General features: G+C 45.9%; 1 protein-coding gene and 1 pseudogene across 2 annotated transcripts in view; one reads left to right on the forward strand and one right to left on the reverse strand.

The window, feature by feature from the left end:
* Positions 1-13,939, reverse strand: part of Rgl1 (ral guanine nucleotide dissociation stimulator like 1) — a 257,262-nt gene that overhangs the window by 211,116 nt on the left and 32,207 nt on the right. The window lies entirely within an intron of this gene.
* Positions 8,120-8,249, forward strand: LOC132646598 (small nucleolar RNA SNORA48; annotated as a pseudogene).

The following is a 13,939-nucleotide window of genomic DNA, read 5'->3' on the forward strand; positions in this document are numbered from 1 at the left end:
ACTACACACACACACACAATTAAACACTGGTATACTTTCAGTTTAAAATGATGGCATCTGGCTGGGCATGGTGGCACACACCTTTAATCTCAGCACTTGGCAAGCAATGGTGGATACTTGTGAATTAAAGGCCAGCCTGGAAGAGAAGGAAGGAAGGAAGGAAGGAAGGAAGGAAGGAAGGAAGGAAGGAAGGAAGGAAGGAAGGAAGGAAGGACGGAAGGAAGGAAGGAAGGAAGGAAGGAAGGAAGGAAGGAAGGGGAGAAGGAAGAGGAGGAAAAAAGTACATACGCAGAGGAAGTCAGCAGAGGTCACAGGTTTGGCCTTCTGTCTCTGAGATGTGCTCACCCTGCACACTGAGGCTCTCCCCTCCCCTGGAGTCCAGGGCTCCTGGTCTCCCCACTTAGAGGCAGAAAGCAGCACGAGAATGACAATGAGCAGTTCCACCAGCCTCTGAAGCTACTTGAGGCTTGTAATGCAAGTGACAAGAGAGGTCTAGACTCCACCCTTGAAAAACACTCTTCTATGACGGTCTTGCTGATGACAGCCGGGGTGGGCACCAGACCTTCACAGAGCTAACAACGCTTCGCTGAATGCCTAGGAAGTCCATGTTCCTTCCTAGTGGCAACATCTTTAGAGACTCTCATATATCTATTCCATTATTTATATAGATATAGATATAGATATACAAATCTGTATACATTTGCTCATCATCAACAAAATACAAGCAAAATAGAAGAAATTTAAACTTGACATATAGTCCTTCACCAGTTAGTCTGCATATGTAACTTACATGGTAACATGCCACTGACACCTCTCAGACCTAAAACTGCAGCAGGGAGCAGAAGAGATATGGCTCTTTCTTTGCAGCTACTTCCAATCATGCTGGTAATTAAGAAAATACTATATTCATGTTACTGAGAATTCAACAGAAGCTGAAATCTTTCGGGGGAAGTAAACCTGACACAAACCAAGAAAAAGTAAACTCACTGGTTACAGCATCCTGCCAGGAAGAAAAATGAATCTACAAAGAGAGATGAATGTGTGTGTGTGAGAGAGAGAGTGCATGTGTAGACCAATCTGCTGCCCAGAGAGCAAGTGAGTTTCACTGCTTCGTAGTCTGCATGCTGTCACACACAGTCTTTGAGGCCACATACTGTCACATGCAGTCTTTGTTTCATTATTATGAGGAAAATCAAATAAATAGGCACTGGCTAGTGTGCAAGAAATCAAGTACACAGTTTCCCTCAAATTGTTACTCCCTGTCCACCCCCCAGCCCACATCAAAACTCATCTGTTTGAGGACCTTCATCATTATGAAGTAAAAGAATACTTACTGCAAGTTAAGACCTTGAATTATCAGTGAAGTGAGGAGTTCTATCGGGGAGATTAATTTTATCACATCAGAATGACGTTAGAAGAATCAAGAACTTGGTCAGCGTTCATTCTCAGGATACCCTGGTCTCCATTCACCCTCACATCATTCTGGAAGTCTGAGCCCTGTGCCTCAGCACCACGCGGCCTTGCCTTCCCCACACACCTAGCTCATGCTGATGTAACGCTGTCAGAGGGAGATGCTTACAGCACTCCTGGGCACAGAGCAGGTGCTAAATAAATATCAGCTAGTAAAGTTTTCCAATCTTAAACAAAGAGATGTGGCTGAAGCCAAGGCCGGGTGAGATTTTAAGACAGGACCTGGTTTACCTAAAGAAGCAGGCATGGCTAGAGTGGTGGTGCGTACCTACAACTTCTGAACGTGGGAGGCTCTCAAATCCAAGAGTATTTTGGGTTATATAATAAGACCCTATCTTAAAAATTAAAGACAAAAAAAAATGAAACGTATACCTATGATATAAATAAGTCTATTTATAAAGAATGCAAAAAGGTAGAAAACTATGTCTTTAAGGATTCTTAACAAATAAGGGAAGAACCAGGGGAATAAAGGAAAGGCTTCATTTTCAAAACACAAGGGACAGCCATAGTGACATACACACCCCTCATCCAAGCATTAGAGAGGCTGAGGCAGGAGGATACGGTGGAGTTTGAGTCCATGCTGGACTAGATGGTAAATTTGAGGCTAGCCTGGGCTACATGAGACTCTACCTCAAAAAGAAAGAAAACAGAAACAAAAACTGCAGGAAGCTTGTGGTTCTGTGACTAATTACACCACAACAGATCTAAACCAGATCATTGCAATATGTGGTCACTTAGAACATTGAGGAGCCAGCAGGAATCACTGCTGACTCACCGAAGATGAAAAAGTTCAAGCAGCTAATATTTTTCTTTCATGTCAGACTAAGCCCAGGAAGCGAGACAGACACGAGGTAGTTGTTTTTTTTATGTGTAGGTGTGAGTGAGTGCCACCTGTGTGTGGGTACCCAAGGAGGCCACAAGAGCTGGAACCACAGGAATGTCTGCAAGCTGGCAGAGGTGCTGGGAACCAAGTCGCATCCCTTGGAAGAGCAGCAGGTGATCTAACTGCTGAGCCATTTCTCCAGGCCTAGGCATGAAATGTTTTAAAAGGAATATTTTGAAAGTGGGTTTTTCTTTGGACAAGGAAAATTTAGGTTCTGTGATAATACAGACTCATTATCTATAAATTGATAACTAAATTCTACTTTTTAGCTGGTGTTAATCCAGAAGATAATATCTAATGACTTTAAATCAGCCTTCTGGGAAGCTGTATCAGTTGGGATTCTCTAGAGGAACAGAATTGATAGAATAAAATTACATATATATATATATATAAAATTGTTCTAATAAATCCCATTCACACATACATATATGGGATTTTACAGTGGCTTACAGTGTGGTCCAGCTAGTCCAACAAATTAAAAAATCCAGCAGTTGTTCAGTCCATGCGGCTCAACATCTCAGCTGGTCTTCAGTATATGTTAGCATTCTGAAGTAGGCCCTGATGCCGGTGAAGGGCTGCCTCAGCAGCATGGTAGATGAGCTTGCCAGTGAAAATAAGCAGGCGAAAAGCAGGAGCTTCTTTCTTCTTTTGTATCAATGCCACAGAAGGTATGGCCCAGAGTTACAGTGGGTCTTCCAACCTCAAATGATCCAGTTAATTCAATCCTTCATGGGTGTACCAGCTGTTTGATGTTTTGTTGATTTTAAATGTCATCAAGTTGACAACCAGGAATAGCCACCACAGTAGCCCTGCTCTAGGAGCCCTGCTTGCTTGGTTTGAAACATAAAACAAGCTTTTCAAATGGCAGCTCTCTAGAAGAAAGGTCTTATGAGCTGGAACGCATCCTCGCATGCTGCAAGGGTTCATCAGTTGCTGAATGAATAAAAAAAAGTATAAGCAGAATAAAGTTAAAAAATAATAGCGAGGCATGCTGGTACACACCTATAATCCCAGCTCTCAGGGAAGCAGAGACAGGCGGATCTCTGTGAATTCCAGGTCAGCCTGGTCTACAAAGTTCAGGACAGCCAAGGCTACAACAGCGAAACCCTGTGTCTGGAGAAAACAATGATAGAATGACAACCTAAAAGTTCTTTATGGAATGATGAGTCAAATTAAAACCAGGTGATTTGGCAGAAAGGGAAAGAGTCTTTAGGCAGACGGGTTCTTGTCTGAAGCTTGGTTCTGCTGCCTGACCCAGGAGAAGAACTGTGGTGAGGCGCAGAGAACGAGGTGACACGTCGATGGGCTTTTTAAAAAGTGGCATCTTACAGAGCAGTGAGAATGGACCGAACGCTGAGAAAGGAAGTGACCCGCACTGCGATGGAGGAACTGCCCCAGCACTCTGCCAGAACAATCAAGCTGAAGTCCCAGCTGAGCCTTTGAGAGTGAGGGGTGCTGCTATTACAATAATGCCAGGGCAACAGGTGAGGCCTGGGACTGCCGTGGGCAAACTGGGACACAAGGTCACTGGACTAGGAGCACACACCAAAAGCACTAGACATTTGAACAGATGTCTAGGCATCCAATGGGTCAGCTGTTTGCTGTTACTGGGTTTTTTTAATATATTTTTATTTTACATTCATTGGTGTTTGCCTGTATATACGTTTATGTATATATACGGTATCAGATCCCCTGGAACAGGAGTTATAGACAGTTGTGAGGTGCTATGTGGTTGCTGGGAATTGAACCCAGGGCCTCTGGAATAGCAGTCAATGTTCTCAACTGCTGAGCCATCTCTCCAGGCCCTGCTGTTACTATTTATTTATTTTTTAATTTTTGTTTATTAATTACAATGTATTAATTTTGTATCCCAGCTGTAGCCCCCTCCCTCATGCCCTCCCAATCCTACCCTTCCTCCCTCTTCTGCTGTTACTGTTTTAAAGTACATTTGGCAGAATTTACTAACTGCCCACTCTTCAGTTTTTTGCATAAATTAGCGTGTTTATTATATAGAAAAGTATTGTTAAGTGTGAGAGGGTAGCAGGGAAACTACATAGAAGCTCTCAGCACTCCCCTGCTCCTCCTCACAGAGGAACCAAGCAATGGTAGTGAGCCGCATAGTGAGCTGAATAACCACACGACAATGCCGAAGTGCAACAGCAAAGACAGCTGGGGGTATGGCTGCTTGGTAAAGTGCTGAGCCTCCGTTTGATGCCCAGAACCCACCTAAAAATTAAAATAGATTTTTAAAAACGCAAACTGGGCATAACATACCTATAATGTCAATACTGAGGAGGAAGAGACAGAAGGCTCCTTGGGGCTTGCTGGCTACCCAGCCTGGATGAGTAAGTGAGCTCTGAGTAAATGACAGACCCCATCTCAAGGATGACTGAAGAAGATGCCCAATATCAACCTCTGGACTACACATGCACACACACTAATGTACCTTTTTAAACAGAGAGAGAGATCTGAGACAGCAGCATTATTAAGAAAAATAAAATGCCCAGCACCTGCTGCTCAGATCCATAGCCAGAGTATCTTGTGCAGGGGCAAAGCTGGAAGAGTCCCAGGAAACTCTGTCGGTGCAAACACCAGCAATCCTAGGCACTGCAAAGTCCCACAACCGTCAGGGATTAACAGCCTGGGAGGACGAGAAACCTGAAATCCTGGCTCTGGAAAAGGAGTTCATTTCCCCTCCTAGCAAGCACCCAGGGTGCTGCAGCCAGGAGCCACCATGGGAAGAACCCATTGTTTGAGTTTGGATTACTTGAGAGGTCAGAGACTGCTGTGTGCTCCTGCCCCTGGGACCCCACAAACATTCCCTTAGTCAGTGGGTAGCTGCCTTACAGGGCAGACTTGCCCCAGGGGAATGACTCTCGCAGCCCCACTGGGAAGGACACAGTGTAGAGAGCAGGGATATGGAGGGAAACACCAGGTGCCACTCTCGAGAACCAGGGTGGGGAGAGCCTGCTCTTGGTCCAGAAGTGCGTAGTCAGCCTTCTGCAGCCTACCACAGATGCCAGGGGTGGGGGTCTTCTCTCCAGCACCACGAGCCGGGGCTTGTTGCCAAGAAAAAGGAGGAAGAACTCTGAGTTTCCACTACCCAGGCATTCTGGGTGGCCTGGAGCAATACCAAGGTGATTCCTGCTGGTGCTCCACCCCTGACACACACAGTTAGAAGGTCTGACCAGAAACTGACAGATGTTGGCTGCTTCGGCTCCGGCTCACTCCTGGGAGCACCTCAGGAATCTTACCCAGTTCCAGCTGGGGCCCACTCCTACCTGATGACTGGCAGACACAAGTGGAAGGCCGGAGAACCCCACACGGCTGGGGTGGGGTGCACGGCACCAGTTCTACCCCTTGACCACCGTGACCACGGTAACAGAAGAGAGGAGCAGCTCTCCTCTGGCTGCCACCACGCCCATGTGGATCTCTTACACTGGTCACCCCAAAACCTTGTCTTTTCACATAAGTGCTGAGAAAACCGAGAGTACGCCACATGTGCTGTGGTCCCTGCTTGACTCTGCTGCAAAGCACGTACATCTGTGCCCAGTCTAAGGGGAGGGCAAGTGCTGCAGCGCCCTCACCTCTACTCAGCCGGCACCAGACTCCTTCAGAGGGCCGCAGTGCTGAGGAAACCCCCAGCAGGCCATAGAGGCTACCACTGCCATTGCAGGAGGGACCACACGTGCCGCACCGCACATACTCATCACTCTTGCCTGAACGGAGTCTGTGCCCCCACTCTAATATACAACCTGCGAAGACAGTGAGCCTCACGGCCTCCAATAGAGTACGCTGTGCCCACAAGCACCAGGCCCAGTCAAAGAGGCTTCAGAGAGATTACACTGTAGTTCCTAGCCGGAAACAAAGTCAGTACTGTATAACAAACAACCCCCAAGACTCAGCTTTTGGAAAGCTGCTTAGGACTAAGGCCATTCCAAGAGCATCAAGAGATGTCCATTCTGCTGGATATGTAAATCCCAGCACAGCAACACAAGAAATATGAAAAAGAATATATATGACGCCTCCTGAAGATCATAGCTTCCTAGCAACAAATGTCCAAGACAAAGATAAATTAAATATTTTTAAAACAAGTCAAAAGATATTTTTAAATCCTAATGAGATTCCAGAAAATACAGATAATTAAAATGATCTTAAGACAAGAATCCAGGATGAGAACAAGAAATTGAATAAAAGGATTTTTAAAAAATCAATCTTAAGTTCTATAAATCACATTGCAAATTAAGAAAAGCCTCCCCCATAGACTAGAGCAAGTAGAAGAAAGATTATGGGAGCTTAAAAGAGCTATCTCTAAAAAAATAAAAAAAAAGAGCTATCTCTTTCAAATTGCACATCTAGAAAGAAATAAAGAAGGAAGAAAGACAGATATCGGATAGCAGCCAGGATCTGCAGGCACTGTCTACATCAAACATCAATATCACTGGGAAAATAAAGGTTATGAAAAGATACCCCGTGCTGGGGGCTGAAGAGATGGCCTGGTGGTTGAGAGTGCTGGCTCTCTTCCAGAGAACTGGGGTTCCATTCCCAGAACTCACACAGAGACTTACAACCATCTGTAACTCCACTTTCAGGGGATCTGATACTCCCCTTCTGGCCTCTACAGACACCAGGCCTTCAGACATACATGAAGACAAAATACCCAGACACATAAAAAAAATTTTTTTAAAGTATATCCAATGCAATAATAGCAAAACACTTCCCTAATCTTGTGAAAGGCATGGACATCTGCCTTATAAGAGAACGATAAAATCCCCAACGAGGAATATATTCCCCTTTCACCATCACAGATTACCATCAAACGGTCAAAAGCAGAGGAAAAGGAACTTTTAAATCTGTAAGAAAAAGCACTGTGCCACATTTTAAGGCAACACCATTAGACATACAGCAAAGGTTTCAATTCAAGAAACTCTACAGGCCCAGGAGGACACACATTGCAGGTAATGAGAGAAAATAACTATGAACCAAGCAAGGCTATCAGAGTTTCCTGGGAACGAGCCTGGACCACAGCAGCTCTGACAAGCTGACTTGGCTACCCATGCTCACTACTCAACTAACCAAAAAAATAATAGTAAAGAGCATAGAACAGAAATTGTTTCAATGTGGGAGCATTAGGAAGAGAAACAAATAGAGATCCAGGGATGGACACACATGCCAGGCTGTCTTCAGGGTACTCACATCAGGCTTGAGTTTAAATAACTAAACAGTCTTGATCACAGTGTGATCCCACCCACCACCAAAGCATCAGTGTCTCGGCAGCTCCAAGTTCTGCCCCGCAGGTTGTTAGGATTCTGCGAAATCTCTTCCTCAAAAACAACTTGACTCTGTCCGGCACCGCCTTTCCCTTCGCCAACAAGAGATTCCTCAGGAGACCCCAGTGCCATGGGGTACATTCTTTTGTAGTCTCACAGCAGAAGAAGGAATACAAGTCTTTCCCTAAAATATCTTTTCTCCTGCCAGGAGGGTTACCACCCTTCAAAATCCAAAGAAAAACAGAGACATTCCAGGATAAGCAAACACTAAGAGAATTCACGGCCAGCAGCTAAGCATAATAAAAGACGCTTTCAAAGGACCCGTGCCCAGAACTGAGAGAGAGATCGCTATCATCCTGGCACCAGGTAAAGAATAAATCCCACTAAAAGAGCAGAAACACAAAAGTGTGGACCCCGTGGTGGGGATAGGATGGTGAGCTAGGAGCTGTGTCCTGTGATGTTGAGAAGAAAGAGTCAGGATAAAAACAGAACAGACTCCCCCGGCAGTGGGCAAAGAGACACCTTGGTGGTGGTGGCATTCTTTTATCAGTCATGGGCAGAGCAGATGGCGGTCCTTTGCTCATCCTAGCTTGGCGGCCAAAGCTGTTTATGCCTCGGACACATAAAACTCTAATCAAATCAAGCCAAACCCAGGCAGTGCCCCACAGGAGGAGAAAGACTCACAGAACTGCATTCCACCATGCTAGACAGCGCAGGCCCACTGCACAGGTGGGCCACAGACACATAAAGCCCCGCCTACCATCACGAAGTGCAGTGTGGGAGGAGGAAGACAGACAAGACCTGGAGACCTCCATGCCACCCACTGACCTGCCCTATGGTGGGCCAAAGACACTATGCAACGTGAAAGGAGGATGTCACCAAGGGGCCCACCAGCTATGCGACCATCCGTCCCACAGGAGGAGCCACCACAATGTGCGAGCACGTGGTGGTCAGATGGGAGAGAAAGAAGTGGAGCAGCTTGAGCATTATGAAGAGAGGTGGAACTGTCGACTTGAGGGTGGAGAGGAGTAGCCTGTTGTGAGTGGCCAGCCCTGCCACCTGGGGCCATGGTGAGGTCCCAGCCCAAACTGCCACCAGGGCCATGGCTGGGTCCATGGCTACTCAGCAGCAGAGGTCAGGGTCAATGTCCATGGCTCATATTACTATTACAGAACATAGGACCATCCCTGATCCGGGCAGCCACTGGGTTCTATGTGGATGTCCAAGGGCTGTACAGAACTGGGCCCATCCTCAGTGGCTTCAGCACTGAGGAGAGCTGGCCCTGGTGACAGGGGTATGGGTAAGCCGGCCCTGGGGGCATAAGTGGTGTGGCTTCGGCACAGAGGCAATGCTACCCACCACCTCCTCTAGCTGTAGGGAAAGCTGCCCACAGGGTCATAAACACTGGAGAGCTATCCCTGCCCCTCACCAGCTGTGGCACTCAGGAGAACAAGCCCTGTACCTCCCCAGGACAGCACAGCAGAGCTAACCCTAGCAGTGGGGGTGAAGGTGAGCCTGCCTTCCTGAGGAAGAGAGGGAAGGAGAGCTGGCCCCATCACTCGGCTGCCTTGAGATGGCATGGGTATGGGAGTAATGCCCTTCCCCGCCTCTCCAACCCTTGCCACCTATATTCAGTGGTGAGAACTGGCGGGGGTCTGGCCCTACCCCCTCATTAGCTGCAGCACTCAAGAGAGCGGACCCTGCCACTAACCTGAGCAGCACCGTAGAGCTGGCCCTGGTGGAGAGGGCACAGGTGAGCTAGCCTGAGGGCAAGAGTGTGGGAGAGATGGGCCCACCACTCCTCTGCCTTGAGGTGAATGGTTGCAGGAGTGATGCCCACCTCTTCCCTAGCCATTTGCAACAGTAGAGAGAGGTGGCCCGAAGGGTATGAGAGCAGGAGAGTCAACCCTGACCCCTCACTGGCTGTAGGACTTAAGAGAGGGAGCCTTGTACCTTGCTTGGGCAACATAGTGGAACTGGCCCTGATGGCTAAGGCATGAGTGAGCAGCCCTGAGGGTGTGAGGGCAGAACTGTCCCAGGCTCCTGCAAGCTGCAGCACTTAGGAGAGGGAGTCATGTGCTTCAACTGGGCAACATAGTGGAGCTGGCTCTGGAGGTATGGGTGCAGATGAGCCTGCCCAGAGGGCATGAAAGCAGGAGAGCTGGCCTTGCCTCCTGCTGATGGCCACACTGGGTGGCCTAGCTAGAACAGTGCTAGAGAGCTCTGCCCGGTGGTGTGGATAAGGAAGAACCAGTGCCCCAACTAGCTCAGCTACCACCCAGGCTCAGATCCAGAGCTCTGAACTGACCCATCCCCAAAATCTATATCATCTGCAGATGGTCAGGATGAGTGAAGAGGCCGGTCCTGCTGATCTAAAGCTGCAGGCTCTCCATGGCACAGAGCAACAACAGAATAATTGGGAGGGAGGCCCAGTGAGGATCCAATATTGATGGTGTCACAAAAACCAGAGATCTTGCAAAGAGCATTTGCAAGTGAAGATGTGTGGACAGAGGGATACACTGAGAGATACTATAGCTTCACGATGGGATATTTTCTGTTTCGTGGTTTGGGGTTTTTGTGGGGCATAGTTTTCGTTTGTTTTGCTTGCTTGTTTGCTTTTTATTTTGTTGGGGAGGTTGCAAGGGTGGATATGAGGGTAACAGGGAGATGGGTGGGACTAGGGTGCATGATGTGAAATTCAGAGAATCAATAAAAAGTTGGAAGAAAAAAGTAGTTTAGCATGTTTACCATTTCATAACAGTTTTTTTTTTCAAATAAATAATAATGCCATATTCTTAGGGGAAAAAAAGACACTTCCAAATCAAGAAAGCACCAGAAATTCAGAAAAGGGGTGACGGCCCCTGAAAGAGAAAGACAAAGAGAAGGCCTTCCACAGATCCAGCTGCAGGGTTCTGCACTGCAGGCAGAGGGAAGCAGAAGCCTCATCCGAAAGGTAAGCCTGGTGAGCCTAATGAAGAGACTGGCAGTCCTTTCCACAGGTCGAATTCCTGCAAGCCCCAAATCCTGGGGCAGGTTTTGGTGAGACAGTGACTTCCCAGAGAAACAGTTTAGCAGCAGAGAAAACCCCATTTTACTGCTCCCCATGGCTTGAAGGATTTTGACTGGACACCATCAGGAACCTGACTAAGTAAAAATGAGCTACTCTGGGGAACAGAGAACACAGAATAATCACAAGTCAGAGAACCTGAATTCAGTCTGTAACAACCCCACCCCCACCCTCAGTGAAAGTGAAGAGAAACTCTACAAACTGAGGGGAAACTGAGCTATTAACTTTGCAGAGGATAATATCCAGAATACAATTCAAAAACCTTACAACAAGAACATAATCCAACCGTAAAACAGGCAAAAAGGTCTCCATGGCAATACCCAAACAATTCAGGCTATTGTCAAGGCTACTTGGTTGCTCTCCACAACTGAGGGTAAGGCCCCATTGCTGAGGGCAATACCTACATATCTCACTGAACACAGAGAAGTCGAGCTGGTGTCTAACTAGAGCTTTTATCCCTTCTGACTTAATGTTCATGGTACAAGAAGGTCCTCCACACATTACCAGAGGAAAAAGGTGACCACCAACCCCACCACAAACCCTGCAGTCTACAGCGGTAACCTGCCTGCATAATATGCCGGTGTAATGGTGGCACAAGTGATTGGAAATAGCCAATCACTCTCTGATTGGATTTAAGACCTACTCCATGAGATGGAATCCAGGCCTGACACTACTCAGGTGGCAATAACCAGAGACTAGATAAACCATGGACCTAGGGAGAAAACCAAATACTATTGCTCTGCTAAAGGAACATAAAGAACAGAAATAACATGACTCCTGATGACATTCTGCTACACCCATACATCAGTGTTCTGCTCAGCCATTATCAGATAACCTCCTCCCATTAGCTGTTGACTAACACAGAGACTCAGAACTGGACAGAGCACAGAGAATGAGAGACTTGGACTACTTAGTCCTAAATGGAATGTTTTCATCAAATCCCTCTCTCGGGATGAGGGAGTTATGCAGATGAGGAGGTGGAAAGGTTTGTAAGAACTGAGGAGATGGATGTCATTAAGGAAGTGGTGTCTTCCAGACACAACAGGACTGATGCATGTATGAACTCAGAGAGACTGTGGCAGCACACATAGAACCTGCACAGGTCCAACTGGTGCTGAGGAGGAAGCGGACATGGTATCCCAACGCTAACCAAGAAGTATCTCCAGTTGACAACCACTTCCAAGAAGAAACTTACTTTTCTCCAATGGAGTCTCACTGGGTACATAAACCATACTTAAGGGCAGGCCATTCTCACCCTTTATGTCAACATAAAAGGAGCTCAATAGTATTTTGGGAGATTTTTGGTTGTTTGGGCATTTTCCCCCTTTGGGTTTCTTTCTTTCTTTTTCTTTCTTTCTTCTTCTTCTTAAAAAAAAAAACTATCTGCCTGTTTGTTTTCTAAAAAGAGAGGGAAAGAAGACAAGAAGCTGGATGACTCAGGAGGTAAGGAAGAGAGATGAGGGAAGAAAAACAGTGATCAGAATACATTGTATGAAAAAAAAATATTTTCAATAAAAATAGCAATAATGGCAAATTATCTGAACATATCCATCTCAAAAGGAGGAATACAAATCTCCAAACAATATCCAAAAACAATTCTAGGTATATTAGCTAAATGGAAAATACAAATAAAAAATGCAATGACATAGCCCAAGAGTTAGAATTGCTTTTCCTAAGGTTTGGATATAGGGATAGGGGAACCTTCACACACTGTTGGTAAGAATGTAAATTTAGACAGTCAGAAGAAAATCCATGTGAAGGCCCTCAACAAACTGAAAATAGAGCCAGGCATGGTGGCACTGGCTTTTTACCCCAGCACGAGGGAGGCAGAGGCAGGTGGATCTCTGAGTTTGAGGCCAGCCCTGGCTACAAGAGCAAGTGCCATGACAGCCATGGTTACACAGCAGAAAGATTTTTGTCTCAAACAAACAAACAAAAAAAAACAACTGAAAACAGAATTAAGTTCTACTTCTGGAATAAACCCACAGGAAGTAAAATCTGTAGCTTAGAGATGTCTGCATTCGTATTTTACTGCAGCATTATTCATAATAGCCAATATATGGAATCATCTTGGTATCCATCAGTGCTGGAATGGCTAAAGAAAATGTGTCAACACATATTAAGATGAAATGTTATTCAGCCTTTAAAAATAACATCATTCATTTGCATTAAAATGGAACAGGAGGACATCACATCATGGTAAGCAAAGTAAGCCAGATATAGAATGACAGGTATTGTACATTCTGTCTCACAAGCAAGAATTAATTAAAAAAAAAAGAGACAGAGAAAGACAGAAGTCAACTTGAACGTAAAAGAGGGCTTATCGGGATTTGGAAAGGATGCCAGGGCAAGGGTGAAGGGTGGGGGTGTTGAGGAGGGGATGGAAGCACACCACCATTACACACTGTGTGCATGTATGGAAAACCACAACGAATCCCATTCATTTGTTCCATTCATACATGTATCTGTCACACTTTATAACATACATATAGTATCCAAAAATATTGTGAACTACCCAAGATGTCATGAAACACCCTTGTACTACAGATAAGAAAACTTAGCTGCAATAATTACTTTCAGCTTACCTCAAGTTCATACTAATTAAACACAGTGCCAAGCCGACCCCTCCCTAACCAAATCTATGAATTTTCTGCTATTACACACAATGTCTTCAGATTTGTAACAGCCGGCCTGCACAAAAATGCACTGAACTGCATTGTACTGAGAAGAGCAGAGTCCCTGCCTCTGTTTCAGCAGACCCAGCCAAGGACATGATTCCAGGTCTCAGTTCTTCACATAGGCTACATTCAAAGGTGGATTCAGAATGGCAGGGAGATGTTAAGACCTTGATACATCTGCATGAGTGGGAGGCAGTGAAAATGGTTAGCTTAGGAAAGCAGATAAAATAAGGGCTAAGTCCACAGCCACAGAGAAGTTAGGTGAGTACCATTCAGCCGCTTCTAATTTTCTTGGCCACTGAAACTAATACATTTAAGTATTTGATTACATAATTTACTGATTTAACTGAACACGCAACACAAATATGGAGTGTGATGATACTATATTTTGGTTTTGGTTTGGTGTGGTTTGGATTTTCGAGAGAGGGTTTCTCTGTGTAGCCCTGGCTGTCCTGGAACTCACTCTGTAGACCAGCCTGGCCCCAAACTCATAGAGATCCACCTGCCTCCGTCTCCCAAGTGCTGGGATCAAAGGTGTGCACCACTAGCGCCTGGTGTGTTTTGTTTTTTC

This window comes from Meriones unguiculatus, chromosome 11 (assembly GCF_030254825.1).
Source record: "Meriones unguiculatus strain TT.TT164.6M chromosome 11, Bangor_MerUng_6.1, whole genome shotgun sequence".
Lineage (NCBI taxonomy): Eukaryota > Metazoa > Chordata > Mammalia > Rodentia > Muridae > Meriones > Meriones unguiculatus.